This window comes from Leuresthes tenuis, unplaced genomic scaffold (assembly GCF_036924035.1).
Source record: "Leuresthes tenuis unplaced genomic scaffold, fLeuTen1.0.hap1 SCAF_14, whole genome shotgun sequence".
NCBI lineage: Eukaryota > Metazoa > Chordata > Actinopteri > Atheriniformes > Atherinopsidae > Leuresthes > Leuresthes tenuis.
In genome coordinates, this window is record NW_027325368.1 from 7,368,422 (window position 1) to 7,383,643 (window position 15,222).

General features: G+C 38.5%; 1 protein-coding gene across 1 annotated transcript in view; it reads left to right on the forward strand.

Moving 5' to 3' along the window:
- st6galnac3 (ST6 (alpha-N-acetyl-neuraminyl-2,3-beta-galactosyl-1,3)-N-acetylgalactosaminide alpha-2,6-sialyltransferase 3) overlaps window positions 1-15,222 on the forward strand; it is a 95,341-nt gene that overhangs the window by 67,800 nt on the left and 12,319 nt on the right. The window lies entirely within an intron of this gene.

Genomic DNA, 15,222 nt, shown 5'->3' on the forward strand with positions numbered 1-15,222 from the left:
TCAGGCGTAGAAAAAAAGCAGCAAATAGTGAGCAAAATGGCTCTGTGGATCGAAATGCAGGCGGGTTACTCAGTTCCCCATTTTGGTACTGACTAATATAAACCCACAAATGGAGGAAGGATTGTGATCAGACTCATGCTCTTAAGAGGATAAGTAGTTTTCAATGTAGTAAACAGCGATGAAGCAACCTCTCCAACTTCCAAATACAGAATTTTTATGTTCGAGGATGCAGAAATACCATGTCATGTCATCTTTTCAATGTGATGCAACACTCGTACATGACCATTCAACTAAATGCTGTGACATTGTGTTCCTCTGTGGAGTCATCTTCACTTGCTTTTGCAAAAAATATATCTATGTACAAAAATCAGTTGATTAAATTCATATGTTTTAGCACTGGGTCTATTTTGTTGTTGTGTTTCTTATGAAAATAATAGATTTTTTTTAGACTTTAACTGACAGTTAAGTTGTACTACATCTTCCAAACAACATTTTTTCATCAGTTTCCAAGCAAAAACAGTAGTTCTTATACTTCTTATTTCACATGTTTGTAGTTTTATATGATGCAGGGCATTACGTTGGTTAACAAGCAACTTTTTTCTCAACATAAGCCACTGAGAGTTGAAATTACTACAATGAATTGAATCCAAGTAGCAAGGTGCTGCTTCACTCATCGTGTGACATTGAGGATCAAATTGCCAGTTAAAAGCTTTATAACATAACAGAAACTGTGCACGGCAGTCTTTGATTCCCTTCAGGTCCAGCTTACTAATCTAGCTTTGTCTTTTAAAATGAGGAATTAGGTTACACAATCAGTTTGAAATATCTGCCCACTTGTTACAAAAGAAACGGGAGAGTACGTTGCTTTGAAGTTGAAGTGTGACGGAGACCAAGACATTATCTGTGGGCGGTAATTGTGTGAAACAACTATCAGAGCAGGCAGCCTGCTTTCGACTTCGGCTCACTTTTGAGGCATTCGAGTGCAAACGGTTGACCTCAATTAAAAATATAAATGGAAGCAATCTTACACTGTCATGCACACTTTTTTCTGCGACAGAAAAAAGAAATGTTATTTTTCCTCTCAGAGGTGTAGAAAGTTTTCACAGAATTAGTCAGTCTTTGAATCTTTTTGCTTAAAGATAAAAACACCTGGGAGTGGTCTATTTTATGAAGAAGCACCAACTTGATTATGATTTCTTATCAGGACGATATGCTGCAGTGTAATGTACATAAATAAAATGTTGGAGTTTAGAGGCATTTTAAATGTAGATAGGCTGTAATTATGCATTACTTTTGCCTTGGGACTAGGGCTCCGTCGTAGTAGAACCCTGCATGTATGCATGTAACTCAAACCGGTCGTGCAACAGCTTTTTCTTCTGGATGATACAAAAGAAAACTAATTTTAAGCCATTTCCACCCGTCACTGGAATCCTGAAATGTTCCATAAATGTTCCAGAGCAGTGCCATGAGAGAATGCTAATCTACGCAACATTTGCTCTGGACTTTTTGTGGAGATTTTGCACCCAGACCATTGGTGAGACCACTGGTGAAATCTCTGGGACATGCGAAGGTTTCAGCAAATCTCTGCGTGAGTGTATATGTGCTGGTGAGAGTTTGCCCTTTCTGCTGACCTGTATGCTGCTTTCATCTAGCTATTTCAGATATGTACAGATACATAAAGTGCCCTCACATTTCCAGCTGGGAAAGCGTATCTCCAGCAGCAAGCCTCCTGCTGTGATGTGTTTGCAGAAAAAGTCTGGATCAAATTGGCTGCACCTTCACATAAAAGTCTCCTTTCTTCATGGGTGAGAACAGCTTTAAAGAGATCGTCTGATGGTATAATTCTCTGGGTCGTGTCTCTGGGTCAGGACATTGAGCAGTTGTCCACCAATCAGAGGGATGGGGGATTAAAGAGTTTGTAAACCACACACTACACCAGTGATTCCCCCATTTTGGGAACCACTGGTGTAGTGGTTTGTTACAGTGGGTAATATAGAGAGAACATGGTGTGTTGTACGTTTCAAAATATTAGTAGCTGACAGTATGAAGATGAACAACAACTCATCGTGATCTAAAAAAAAAAAGCCTGCTTCCCTAAAACAGCATCTGTCTCATCAAATGCTCAACTTGCCCCCTACAAAGTAGCATATAGAGTTGTCCTGAGTAAAAAGTATTCATATGGTTTCAACTATGATAGCAGCCAATAAGAAATTTTGGCCCTGGAGAAAAAGTTTGGGAACCACTGTACTACAGTGTTGGTGTGATTTTGTACTTCTTATAACTATTGGAGAAAGTTCCTCCAATTGTTTTGTCTCCACACCACAGGAGCTGCAGCCAATCATCAGGATTTTTTTCTACTCTAGAGTATGAGCTTTCCCAACATCAGGGGGATTGTCTGTGACTTGCAGACTGGTTGAATATGAGAATGCAACACAGAAACCCACCATTCTAAAAAAAAAAAAAAGAAAAAAAAAGATAGATGATTGCTTTGGCATCCTAACAGGGAAGGTCTTTGTGGGTTCAAATATTTGGAGACAAACCAGAAAACGATGGAATGTATGGTTCTAAACCAAAGCAGACCTGTCAATTATTTAAAAGCTGATTGAAACAGCACCAATAATCTATTCATTATTTCAGACTAAGAGTCGACATCTGTGCTTTCTGTGATGAGTCTGACCTTTGCTCTCAGATCCCTCGACCCCATGAGCAGAAGCACTCACACGAACAGGTTATTAGAAACAACCGTCTGGACTGCAGTTTGCATTTTGGTTGTTGCTGATACACACAAAACACGCTCATCACAGTCAGCACTGGCTTATCTCCTTAGGCCTACACAGACATAGCATTTATTATTAAAAATACTTATATATTGAACTTTACCTAAGAGTGTTTTCTGCTAAGGCGCCCCGTGGCTCATTCCTTTCAACAAGAGGGACAGGTGGTCAGATCCATCATCTTTCTGTTAAATGGTGAATAGACTATACTTAGATTGCACTTTTCTAGTCGAATGACCACTCAAAGTGCTTTTACACTGCAAGCCACATCCACTCATACACACACAAAATCACACAGTACGTCTAAGTCTTTACAGCGTTACAGGCTACATAGTGCTTTTTTTCTTTGTCACACACATTCACTCAGCAATGGATGCAACGTAAGGTTCAGTGTGTTACCCAAGGATACTTCAATATGTGGTCCAGGGAAGCCAGGAATCAAACTGCCATGTTAGAGGTGTGAATCTTCACTGGCATCAATTACCCCATTATTGGTTTGGTGTGTCTCAGTGTGTTGCATCTTTAAATTGATATATAGCAAGTATGGCTGTCATAGTTAATGCATTAATGCGATTAATTAAATAAATTAACGCATTTTTTTTTATTGCGGCCCTCGCAATTGGCTTAAAAAATAGGAGAAAAGTCACAGAGTTCAGAGTTCTGAATCTGATGTGTCTTATGACTGCAGTCTTTCATTCATTTAACTCTCATTAGTTCTGTTTGTCATTTGTTGTCTACTACCTCTTCAGTTTTAAGACCACATTGTTGTGGCATTTTATGTCCTGTGTTCTAGAAATAGACATGTGAAGTGGGTCTACAATGCACTTTTTTATTTGAAAGAAGAAATAAAAGCAAAAATACATTTTTTCCTTGTGTTTATTTGATTCTAATTCTCTATTTTTAATCTGGAGATTAATCGTGAGTTAATTATGGAAAACAATGTGATTAATCGCAATTGAAAAAAAAATAATCGTTTGACAGCCCAACACATAGCGACAGTTTTGATTAATATTCTGAATTAATCTAAGTGGTCGACCAGTTCCCTGTACTCGGCCCTGTATTACACGGCCCTTTGGTCCTACAGAATGTGGTCTATTTTAGAGGTAGTCGGTTGTGGTTGTAGAGGCATCCATCTGTATTTTCTGGAGCTTCTCACTTAACAGTAAGTTAACAGCTGAATTTCTTTTACAAGCACCAAAGAACATGATCCTCACAGTGTTGTATGTTTTGTCCAGATGAGAGTGGGCTTTTTCGATGTCAGCCCCAGAATGATAAGTAAGCTGTCATGGGTCCTGAAAGGTGTTCACTTGCCCACTGAGGTGAGACAGTAACAGTGTCTCCAAGACTTTCATGATGTGGGATGTAAGGGCAACTGGTCTGTGATCTTGAGATTTTTTCAAGATAGCAACATAACGTAATTAATTCATTTTTGGAGCTTTATAGTTGAACTATTATAACAATGTTCCTGTTTACTTTATTGTCCCTTTAAATCTTGAAAATCCCATTTTAACAGCAGTGGACTTCAATTTCAGGCTGCAACATCCAATTATGTTGTCAAAGGATAAAAGAAGGCTGGTGCTCACCGACTCTGATGCAATTTAATAGTGCAAACAGACTAATGTTTCGACTCTACTGTGTTTTTGTCAGTCAAAATATGTTGAGTCTTCCATGTCTTTCACAATGTATCCTAAAACTTATAATTTTCACACCTCTAATCTTTGCAGACAGATCTCTCCTATGGTCTGACAGTTAGAGTCTGTGTTTAATGCTTTAAAATGTTTTCTGACCCTAGTAATTAGTCTCAATGTGAATGCATTTCTCTACAAAATCACCGTAATTAATTGATTATTTATGATAAAGCTATCCAAATTATTCCCTGAAAATTATTTTAAAAAATGATCTTGCAATGTATATAAAGAAAATGATGCACTGCTATAATTTATTTTCAAGGGTGCAGCTCTACCCGGGACAGAAAGGAGGGTGTGTTACTTGTAAAACAAACAGCCCAGACATATTCACCTCAGACTTAAAAGGACACAGATTAAGATCTTAATGTGTTTTCTTCTCCTCAAAGTCTGTGCCTCAGACTCACTGGGGTGATGCAAAATTAATGAGAGAAAACTGCTGGGGAGGTGGTGGGCATGAAAGAATCAGACACTTTCTTCTGCTCTAAGAGAATTATTAAAGTCCTAGTTGCCAGGCGGAGGGGATATGTAGGAAGCCAGTGCTGTGCATCTCCGTGCATGTCATGTCAATAGGGAAGGCTGAGAGTGGGAAAATATGTTATTTTTTGGCTCTGGCCATTTAGCACCATCTGCTCAGTCATTTGGGTGTTTGTATTTGCTTTTTTTCCTGTAAACTTGACAGGGGACAAATGCTGGAGTGAGTGTGGAGTGAGTTAGGATGATGGATGCTCTCCACATGCAGAGTGTCAGTGAACACAGCAGCCTGGATCATGCATGAGTCCGCAGGGGAGAGAAAACATGAGATGCCACAGTACTCCAGCTCTTTCCTCATTACAGATTTGATTTATTCATTTGTTTATTTGTTGAATTGTTTATTTACTTTAATCTATTCTTTTTCAGTGCACCCTACTATTGTAGTCAGATTTTAAATGATTTTTAATGTAATGTTTAAAGCACACATGCTTCAGACAGTATCAATCAAAGCAGCTCTGTAAGTACATAATGTTGTGAGTTCAGTCGAAGGTGTTGGTCGAGAATTCAAAACTTGCCCGGTAATCAGATTGAAATTATATCGGTGAATTAGCATAATGCTCATAATACGAACATGCTCCAGATTTAGCGACAGCCAACTGAAGCAAGAAAACATGGCAGCAGACTGCTCGACTGCAGTTTGTTCGGTAATGTAAATAGCATTAAAAGAATATGTCACACATTTAGCATTGAATCAGGAGGGAGTGACTATCATGACTGCAAACCAGAGAAATAAAACGTTACTTTCAGAGTTACAACCCTAGAGGAAGTTGGCAGATTCATTCATTTTATATCGCGCACCAGCTTTTGTGCAGAAAATCAGACTGTATGTGTCCAGGATTTCAAATTATAGACAATGACTGTCCTTCTAACCCACTGCTTATACCATTACACAGAGGCTATATATTTCACCTGTCCTTGTTCACCCTAAAATGTCAGTAACTGGTCACCTTTGAAACCTCCTCAAATATTTATCTCTTGAGTTTTATGACATTTGATAGCCTTTCCAGGCATGCATTATAGTTGACAAGCAAAATTTGATCTTGTATTAGAAAAGGCTCAATAATGACAACATAGTAGCAGAAAACAAATGTATCATCATTATTAGCAGCTTTCACAGGGAATCAATCGCAACTTGTCTGTGGTGATGTTTTCATTGTATCATGGCTGTCTGTCCACTGTGCTCTCCTTCCTGCTCATCATCACTGAAATGGAGAATAATGCTACTCTACAGGCAGAACGCACACTGGGCCTGGGATAAAGTTGTCAGTTACTTCACTTTAGAGAATCCTCTATCCAAAATGTCACACATCACCCACATGGGGAATTTAAGGCCTCTTTGTACCTTTTAACCAGCCCTATGCTCTCCTTGCTTGTGTGCTCACATTGACATCTGCGTCAGGAGTACTACAAGGTCATTAAGTCATGGGAGAGGCAGAGGATAGAGTCAGAAGAGAGAAATAAGGAGAGATGGATAAACAGAGCAAGAGGGGGAAATAGACATGGGGTGAAAGGGTCATAGAGGGAAATTGTTGATAGTGGGGATAAAAACAGGAGCAGAGATTGAGTGTGAACAGGAAATGGTGAAAAAAGGGTCACCCAAGAGAGACAAAACATTTCAAAATGACAAAGACTACTGAACCGGAAACAAGGAGATACCCAAGGGAATAAAAATCCAATATCACCAGCCCTAAAGGACTGCAGCACAAATGATTAATCCTTAAGAAAAAGCAATGCATATCTAGAGCCTAAACAGCGGAACAACAGAACAACCTTCCCTTTGGCATATAAGATAAGCCAATATGTTGAAGAATTCTTTCTAAAGATATTTGTCATCACCCACTAGCAAGTACTAGGCATCCAACTCAAGACAAGAATGGAACGACTCTCAGAGCACACCAGAAACAAATTGTATGTTTACAGAAATGCTGGGCTGTGTGACCTGCTTCCTCTCCATAAGTGACCAATTTTAAGAAATTTTCACAAAAATGTCCATTTTTTCTAAAAATCAGCCAAAAAAAAAAGAAAAAATGAGCAAGCAGTTTCACCAAAAACCTGAGCTTGGTAATCTTTTTTTACTTTCATAGCAAATATTTGAAAAGCTGAAAGCTTCAGGGAATAATAAAACATAATGAAATGGCAAAATATTGGTTTACAGCACAAAATGTAGTTCTACGGTTTTACAATAAAAGTAGTCAAATTACTACAATTTCCATCTCCAAAAGCACTGCATGCGTATGCTTTCTGTTGCAAACTGTAACGTGCTGGGGAGTCAGATTACTCCAAGCCTGATCCGCTGGTCACCAGTCACAGCCTGTCAAGCTGAAATTTGTCTGATTCCTGTCAGCAGCCGAGTCACCGATACATCCTTAGATCAGATAAACAGGATCAGATAAGTAACATTAAAGTCCTGCTGTTTGCTGATGATGTTGTGTTTGTTCCACGGGCAGCGGGCTGAAAAACAGAAGTCATCTTTAATTAAACTGACAAGAAGTAAAAAATAACAAGAATCAACAAGAAAGAAAAAATTTTTTATTTTAAAAGTAAGTCAAAGGAGGAACACACGACTCCCTCTCCAAACATCCTATCCCTCCCCTGCCTGAGACAGCAGCTGAGGAGTCAACAGTCAATAGATGTTTCATGAAATGTGGTACAAAATCATCTTCTTGTTTTGTTACAGCCCACTTCTACATTTTATCATGTTTTTCAGATATAAATGAACTTTTTATTCATGTTACACATTACATGTGTCGTGTTTCAAACTTCACGGATACAGACAGGTCCTCCACAAAGGGTGCAAGTGTGCATTTACTCCTCTCTACTCTTCTCTAAGCATTAGCACTGTTAATGATAGCAAGAGCCGAAACAGGACAAATTCGAGACGAAAAATAGAACATCGTCTATAAAGAAAAAACTGTGACACAGAAATTAATCATTTTTCCAGTGTAATTACACATCATTTTCAAAATAGACACTGAAGGCTGTAACCAAGACTCAGAAGAGCTGGTAAACAACCTTTCCTTCAGCTCATTTATCTTAAACTCACCCACACTCCTGATTTTGAAATTTTCACAGCTGAATTTGTCTTTCATTTCTGTGGCCCCCCCCTCCTCAGTTTGGTCAGAGCACCCACACTTTTGATGTTGAGTTTCTCGAAGAGAGTTTGCTGAGACAGAATATTTGTTTAATATGTTTCCCCAGAACTACTGAGAAATTCTGCGTTGTTTACTAAAGCAACGTTTTTTTTTTTTGTTTTTTTTAAATCTGTATTTTATCTTTTAAACCCTTTGAAGCTGCATCTGTGTTTATGAACTTTGAAAAGAGCACAACGTAAAGACTGAGGAGAAAACACTCTGAGCATTTCAAAAGTAAAGATTCAGAAAACTGTGGTTTTACTGTGGCCAAAAATGTCTTTTAATGTCTGCCTCTTCGGAAAATCCATGCACTTACAGCTAAAATGATTATAAACATCTCTGGTTTCTGATGTTGAAATTTTCTTTACATACACTCAAAATTTAAGTGAAAATGGGAAATAATGCCTCTAAATAAAAAACTTAAAAACACACAATTTACAACAAAGACTTTGATTGAAGAAATTGATAAATTCTATCTATCTATCTATCTATCTATCTATCTATCTATCTATCTATCTATCTATCTATCTATCTATCTATCTATCTATCTATCTCATGTGCTGAATATAGTGCCCCACAACAAAATTTTAGCACAACACAAGTAAAGGATTCATAACTCTGCCAGAAAATGAAAAACAGAATTACTGCCAGGCTTCAGTTTCCTGTCTCCTGTTGCTACGAGACAGGAAACGTTGAGCAAAACATGTGTTTAAGACTTCTCACTTGTTACACCCCTGCCACTGTACTCTTCACAGCGAACCTCCATGTTATCGTACATGTATATTAACCAGGATGTTTTGATGTGTTCTTCTTTAACAGGTTATTCTATGGGTGAAACAAATGGTGCATGTGTTTTTTGAGTGAGATTCAGAGAAGACAAAGAAAGAAAGAAAATACTTTTTTTTTTTAAATTACCAGCTTTTTTGTCTGTCCCACCCAAACAAAAGACGGAGCTTTAGTTTGAATGGTGTCAGGAATCAACGGGAGTCTTTTTGACGTCCTCTCCCTCCTTATTAACGCTGCTGCATATGAGAGTAAACAAAACTAGGCTGAAAGAAAGCGAATTGTCTTCTTCATAATGCAGGTTGTTGAGGTCATCCCCGATGCGTCACGCTGCCTCCCAGCAGAATACTGTTGTTACAACACATTGTTGTGTAGTCTGTGTAGGAGAAATTTTTTTTTTCTAAAAAGCTCTTTTCACCCCCGCGTCTCTGCTCGGGATTTTGTCACCATTTGTTCCCAGGAGTTCCTCAGCTTCTTTAGACACACTGAGAGACATGGTGTGTTGTTCCTCCACACAGAACTCCCCCAGAGGCAAACTACTTGTCTTGCAGCTCATTGCTGTATGAAGTAATCAATTAATAACAGACTCATTTACATCAGGATGCATCCTGCTTGGAGAAGAAAATCACATGTGGATGAGGAGACTGAGGCAGTGTTTTCTGCTGCTCACGACCTCACATCGATTTTAATGCAGAAGTGAGGAAGTACTATGAAACCGTGTCAGATTTGTGGCCCGCAGTTTGATGATACTTGTGCAGCCTGAGACTGTATATATGTGAAGCTCCACTCGAGTAGCAATCTCTTTGAGTCAAAACAGAAGAATGAGAAAGAGATTAAGAGAAAGATAGATGGTTGACATAAAGCTCACCCTCATCTCAGAGAGGAGAGATGCTCGGTCTGATGAAATCCTCTCACTAGGTTGTGTCAAAAGTAAGTCCATAGAGGAGGGATGTATGTGGGAGTTTGTGGGTCTGTCCATTTGAAGCACAGTGACCTGGATGAAAGAACAGGAGGTACTGCACTGATGCTGTTCTGTAGCACAGTAATACTAATATGCGCTCATTTACACAGCACAGTTACACAGTGCTGCAGAGACAGATGAGATCAGACACTAAACCAGTAAAAAGAAGCTGTGCTCTCGTACTGGCTGTGATGTACCGTACTGTGGACAAGCCTAGAGGTGCCCATAATTTCTTTATATATTGTTGGAAAAATGGTGAATAGTTGCAGTGGTTGATTGAAACACGTGCAAACATAAATGTAACTGCAGTATATAAGTAAAAAAAAATCTAGCGTGACCATTTTTTTTCTTCAACACAGCCTGAACCCTCTCAGACAAGCTTTCTGTCATTTCTTTAAGGAGTCTTCAGGAATAGTTCTCCAGGCTTCTTGAAGGACATCCCAAAGCTCTTCTTTGGATGTTGGCTGCCTTTTGTTCCGTTCTCTGTCAGATGATCCCACACTGCTTCAATAATGTTGAGGTCCGGGCTCTGGGGAGGATTCATCCCTCCATAAGACCTGTTGCCACTGATTAAAGAATAAATTAACAACAGCCAATATCCAAAGAAAAATGACCTTCGGTTAACCTGGAGACCACTTTAAAATATTACAATAAAGCCTCACTGCATGGAAGTAAATCATAAGGAGATGAGAGGTGCCTTGAGACTTTTGTAAAATAACTTCAAAGAGATTATCAGAATCTCTGTGAGCCAGGGTTAAAAAATCAAGGATGTATAGAAACAACAACTCACCAGCTTTTGAGAAAGTGTTTAGCTGCAATTACATTCCAACGGGCATTAAAGAAAGTGTTTAATTACAAAGGATTACTGGGAAATTAACAGATTTTGTTACAATATGCTGCCATTTCTTTGTCGCAGAGCAGACTTATTGGTTTCAATTAGGAAATAGAGTAGAGAGTACCACAGGCAGAGCTGCATCAAGTTCAAGAGATCATTTTGCTGGTTGCTGTAATCCCTGATTGCACTTTTGATTGCTCTTTTAAAGTAATTAAAATACCACACAAACTCTTAGATGAGCTCTGGACCTCCAAAAGCTTTTAACTTTCCAAACTAAATATGTAGTTTCCTATGTAGATTCTTTAATTCTCGACATTGTTTAACCGTATTCCTGATTACTGAATGGAAAGCATTACAGTAGTTCAGCCTGCTGGAGGAAAAACATTGAGTTAAATGTATGTCTGCTTGGGAGGGAAATAAAAAACAACAGTAGTCATTACAAAGTTCTTTAGCTTTAAAGTTATCAGTGATTTCTTTTATTTTTCAGCTCCCTGTGACCCACTACGACACAAAGCTGATATAACTAATGATTTGTGGATCACACTGGGCTGAGTTTTAAATTTAAATTAAATTATATATTAAGTTAATTTGGGTTTTTCATATGCTACAGGTAGTCATTTTGGTTAGTGAGCATCTTGTCTTACATATAAACAAAGTGTAGGCGAGAGTGAACAGACAGTAGGAGGCGATGCAAGAAGTTAAAAGGCACTACAGAAATAGATTATTAAAAAAAAGACTCCAAAAATGACATTTTCCACATTGATTTCACTTAGCAGCTTATATGTTGATGTATATTTTCAACAACCACCTGTGTACTTACTACAGGAGGACATTAACTTCCATCATGACTTTTTGCCAAATGTTAATGTACATGTTACACATTGTTGAAGCTTTTACTTGGACTTGCCATGCACAAAGTATTCCACAGTCCATTCAGTCTTCTAACTTCCCCACTACTCACAATTCCTTCTTTTTTTACTTCACTCTCAACTGCAAAGAGGTAGGAGTTGTACTAAAATGTAAATTTTTAGGATACAATTAATGTATGTGGTTTGGTTTAGATATTGACAGGATAATGGTTAGTTTTAGAAAAGTTGTACATTTTAAGTTATGTGCTTGTTGTAGACAACTTCAGAGTTGCACTTTCAGTTCAGTCTGTTGTTCATGTAACTTCCAGGTATCTGTTGTCCTCCACCAGCTGCACCTCTTCTTCCAGGATTCTAATTCCAAAATTATCTCTGCCGTGCCCCAAAGCGGTTATGTGCCCTTGATGCTGCCCTTTACAGAACAGCCTTGTGATTTGTTGTCATCTCACAATTACCAAGCCATGACTGTGTTACTTTTACTCTTACATTTTGAACACGTGGACCATTGTACCCATTACCTGCTGAGACTGGGCTAGGTTGGCATAAGGAGTAGAGGTGAAGGAAACATCTGACTTGGTGTGCAGTTAAGATAACTATCTTTTTAATGTACAGGGCCTTCATGAAAAATTGATCTTCTTTTCTAACTTGTGGGCAAGGGACAAAAATGAACATACTCTCAAAAATGTCAGACAGTTCCTTTTAAATCCTGAGTCATAATTTATGATTTGCCAAAAGCATTTGGATCAGTGCCAAACTTTACATAATCAGAGCTGCTGTTGCTTTGAAAAGCAGTGAAACAGTGACTTGCAGACATCCTGCTATGACTACATGCATTTGTCTTAATATTGCATCATTTACTTTTGTTTATCATTTTGCTGCTTTTAGAGTCAGCATGATTTCCTCTCTGAGCACTCTGAGTAGGATCAACTTCTCACAATAAAAGTGAGCTATATTCTACTAAGTGTTTTTGACAGGTGTCAGATCATATTTGTGCAGCTTGCAGAGGCATCATAAAGCACGGTTTGAATGAACCAACTGTCAGTGTGGATTTTCTCACACACATGGACAGCTCTCCTGTTGTGAATGTCAAGTGTTGAGTCGGAGCTAGATGAGTGTCTCACTGATCCGGGGCAGTTTTGCTCTGCGCCTCAGCCTCTGGCGCTCAGCAGGTAAAGCACAACAAGTTCCAGCTCAGTCAGACTTAGGGGATTATTTACTTAGATGCTGCTCAGAGCATCTGACTTCATTTTCCAGTGCCAGCAGCATCCTTACATGTCACTGCCAATCACTCCTGCCTCACTTGTCTCAGGTTTGTGTTGGAGAATAAGAAAAAGAAGGATTTAACTGAGCTTTCATGTCTTTTTGATCCTGCTTTGTTTGGGCTTTGTTTATTATTTCATTTTTCCAGACCACTGCCTCAGTAAAGGACTGAAAGAGGCAAAAAAAAGAAAATGTTAGGCAAATTGCATTTCCGTGTCCTCGGGCTCTCGGTGTTGTCTGTTGTCGACCAAAGCAGCTTCACACTGTGACTTATCTCGCTTTTAAAATGGCCACAAAAAGTTGTCCCATTGTAATTGTCAAAGGTAAACACTCTGCCTGCTGCAGACCTTGAATTCTATCAGTGGTTCTTCTGGATCCCATCTTCACATCTGCCTTGAAATGTTACTTATCGTTTCAGCAGATACTGCCTCCTTTATCTATTCCAGCAAGCCTTTTGGCTCCTGAACATCCAGCTCTCTGACTCAGACGTGGTGTATGTATGCCCGTGTTTGTATGAGAGCCTGTTTGCCTACTGCTGGAGTGACAAATGGCTAATGAATAATGCAGGGTAATGGTGATGTGTTGACAGCCCTGACGGCTGAGAGCTGGCGAGCTGTGTATCAGTAATAATGTCCCATTTCCTTTCTGTGCTCTTCCACTCTTTTATTACAACAAATTGCATTTTTCTGTAATTTCACCTCCTTTCAACCGCAGTGTCTGAATTTGTGTGTTTTTAGGGAGTTTGTTGGACTCAAAAGCCTTAATAGACTTTGCACTTGGAGCTTGAAACACATAGTTTCAATAATTCAGCAGAAACTGAGCAGATGATTGTTTTTTTTTTACATTGATTTTAGCTTGTTTGCTCAGAGGGTTTTGTATTGTATCATCACATTAGATAGTGATGCCTCCCTGATAAACCCATAAAAGTAATAGCTTTATACCAAAACAAAAAATTCTTTCTCATGTTTAGCTTGTATTAGAGCTGTGGCTACTGGTAAGAACTGTTTCAGTCACACAGACACAAACGTTTCAGTCCTCTAAATTCAAGTGTGCGTTTTATTATTAGCAGTCAAATATATTGGATTTTCGAGGGTCCAACAGCACTCCGTGAATGGATGCCAAGAAACATTACATTACAACAAAATTCAACAATCCTGAGTCCAGCCAGCTAGTCTCTATATGGCTGTATTTAGGAAGATGAGCACTTATATTTATATTTATATAGCACTTATATATATGAGCACATCAGCAGAATAACATGTTGATAATGTTTGATCCTCAGCCATGATATTTAATGACCATTTACACTTAACTCATGTGGCTGGCGCTGGGTTACTAAACTAAAGGATCACCCAAATTATTAGAGTTGATCCTGAATGTGTTAGTGTTAACCCCACAGTACTTGGGTTGGCCACACAGATAATATTCATGGATGCTCTAATATGTTTTAACTTTTTTCTTACCCAACCTGCCCCAACCCTGTGTGTCATACAAAATATGTTTTGTGCTATTTTTCATTGTTATTGATGATAATATGACGGACCAAAATACTGGGATTCATTGTTTTTATTTAATGTATCTATTTGAAGTTATCTTAGCAATACTACATCTATAGAAATACCTCGTGTTAATTTAGAATAGAAAATGAATGTCTTCGTTAAGGCTGACAAACAGTCTGAGTTCGTGGTCAGCAGCTCAGGAGCACCGAAGGGGACTTTACTCCCTCAGTTTCTCTTCACTCCGTTCACCTCAGACTTTCAGACTTCCAGTACAACTCGGGAGTCCTGTCATCTTCAGAAATACTCTGACTTTGCAGTTGTTGGGTGTATCAGTGATGGAATACAGGCTGAGTACAGGGAACCGGTCAACCGCTTTGTGGCACGGTGTGGAGATAATTTAGGATATCAGGAATGAGACAATCACTATTTCCATCCTGGCAGAAGAGGTGCAGCTGGTGGAAGACAACAGATACCTGGGAGTTACCTGAACAACAGACTGAACTGGAAATGCAACTCTGAAGTTGTCTACAACAAGGGACAAAGCAGACTTGTTGGTTTTTTTTCATCTGTATTTCAGATTTGTGTGTTTATTATCAAAAAGTTGATTTATTTTTTCTCATTTATTGTTGGATTGACACTATATTGATCTGTAAGTTCTTAGAAAAGCTCATCAATACCTTTTAAGCAAAATTATGTATTGATGTTTAAGTTTGGCACCCAGCTTAAGTGTCTTTCATGCTCAACTTTGTTTTTAAACGTATTTAAAAATGTGTGTAGCTCTAACTTTTCATTATTGTCAGATATTTTACAGCCAAAACCAGTAATCTCAAGGTTAATTAGAAATAAAGATGAATGTCAGTTGCAGCTCTAATGTTATTCTTTTGAATAAAACTG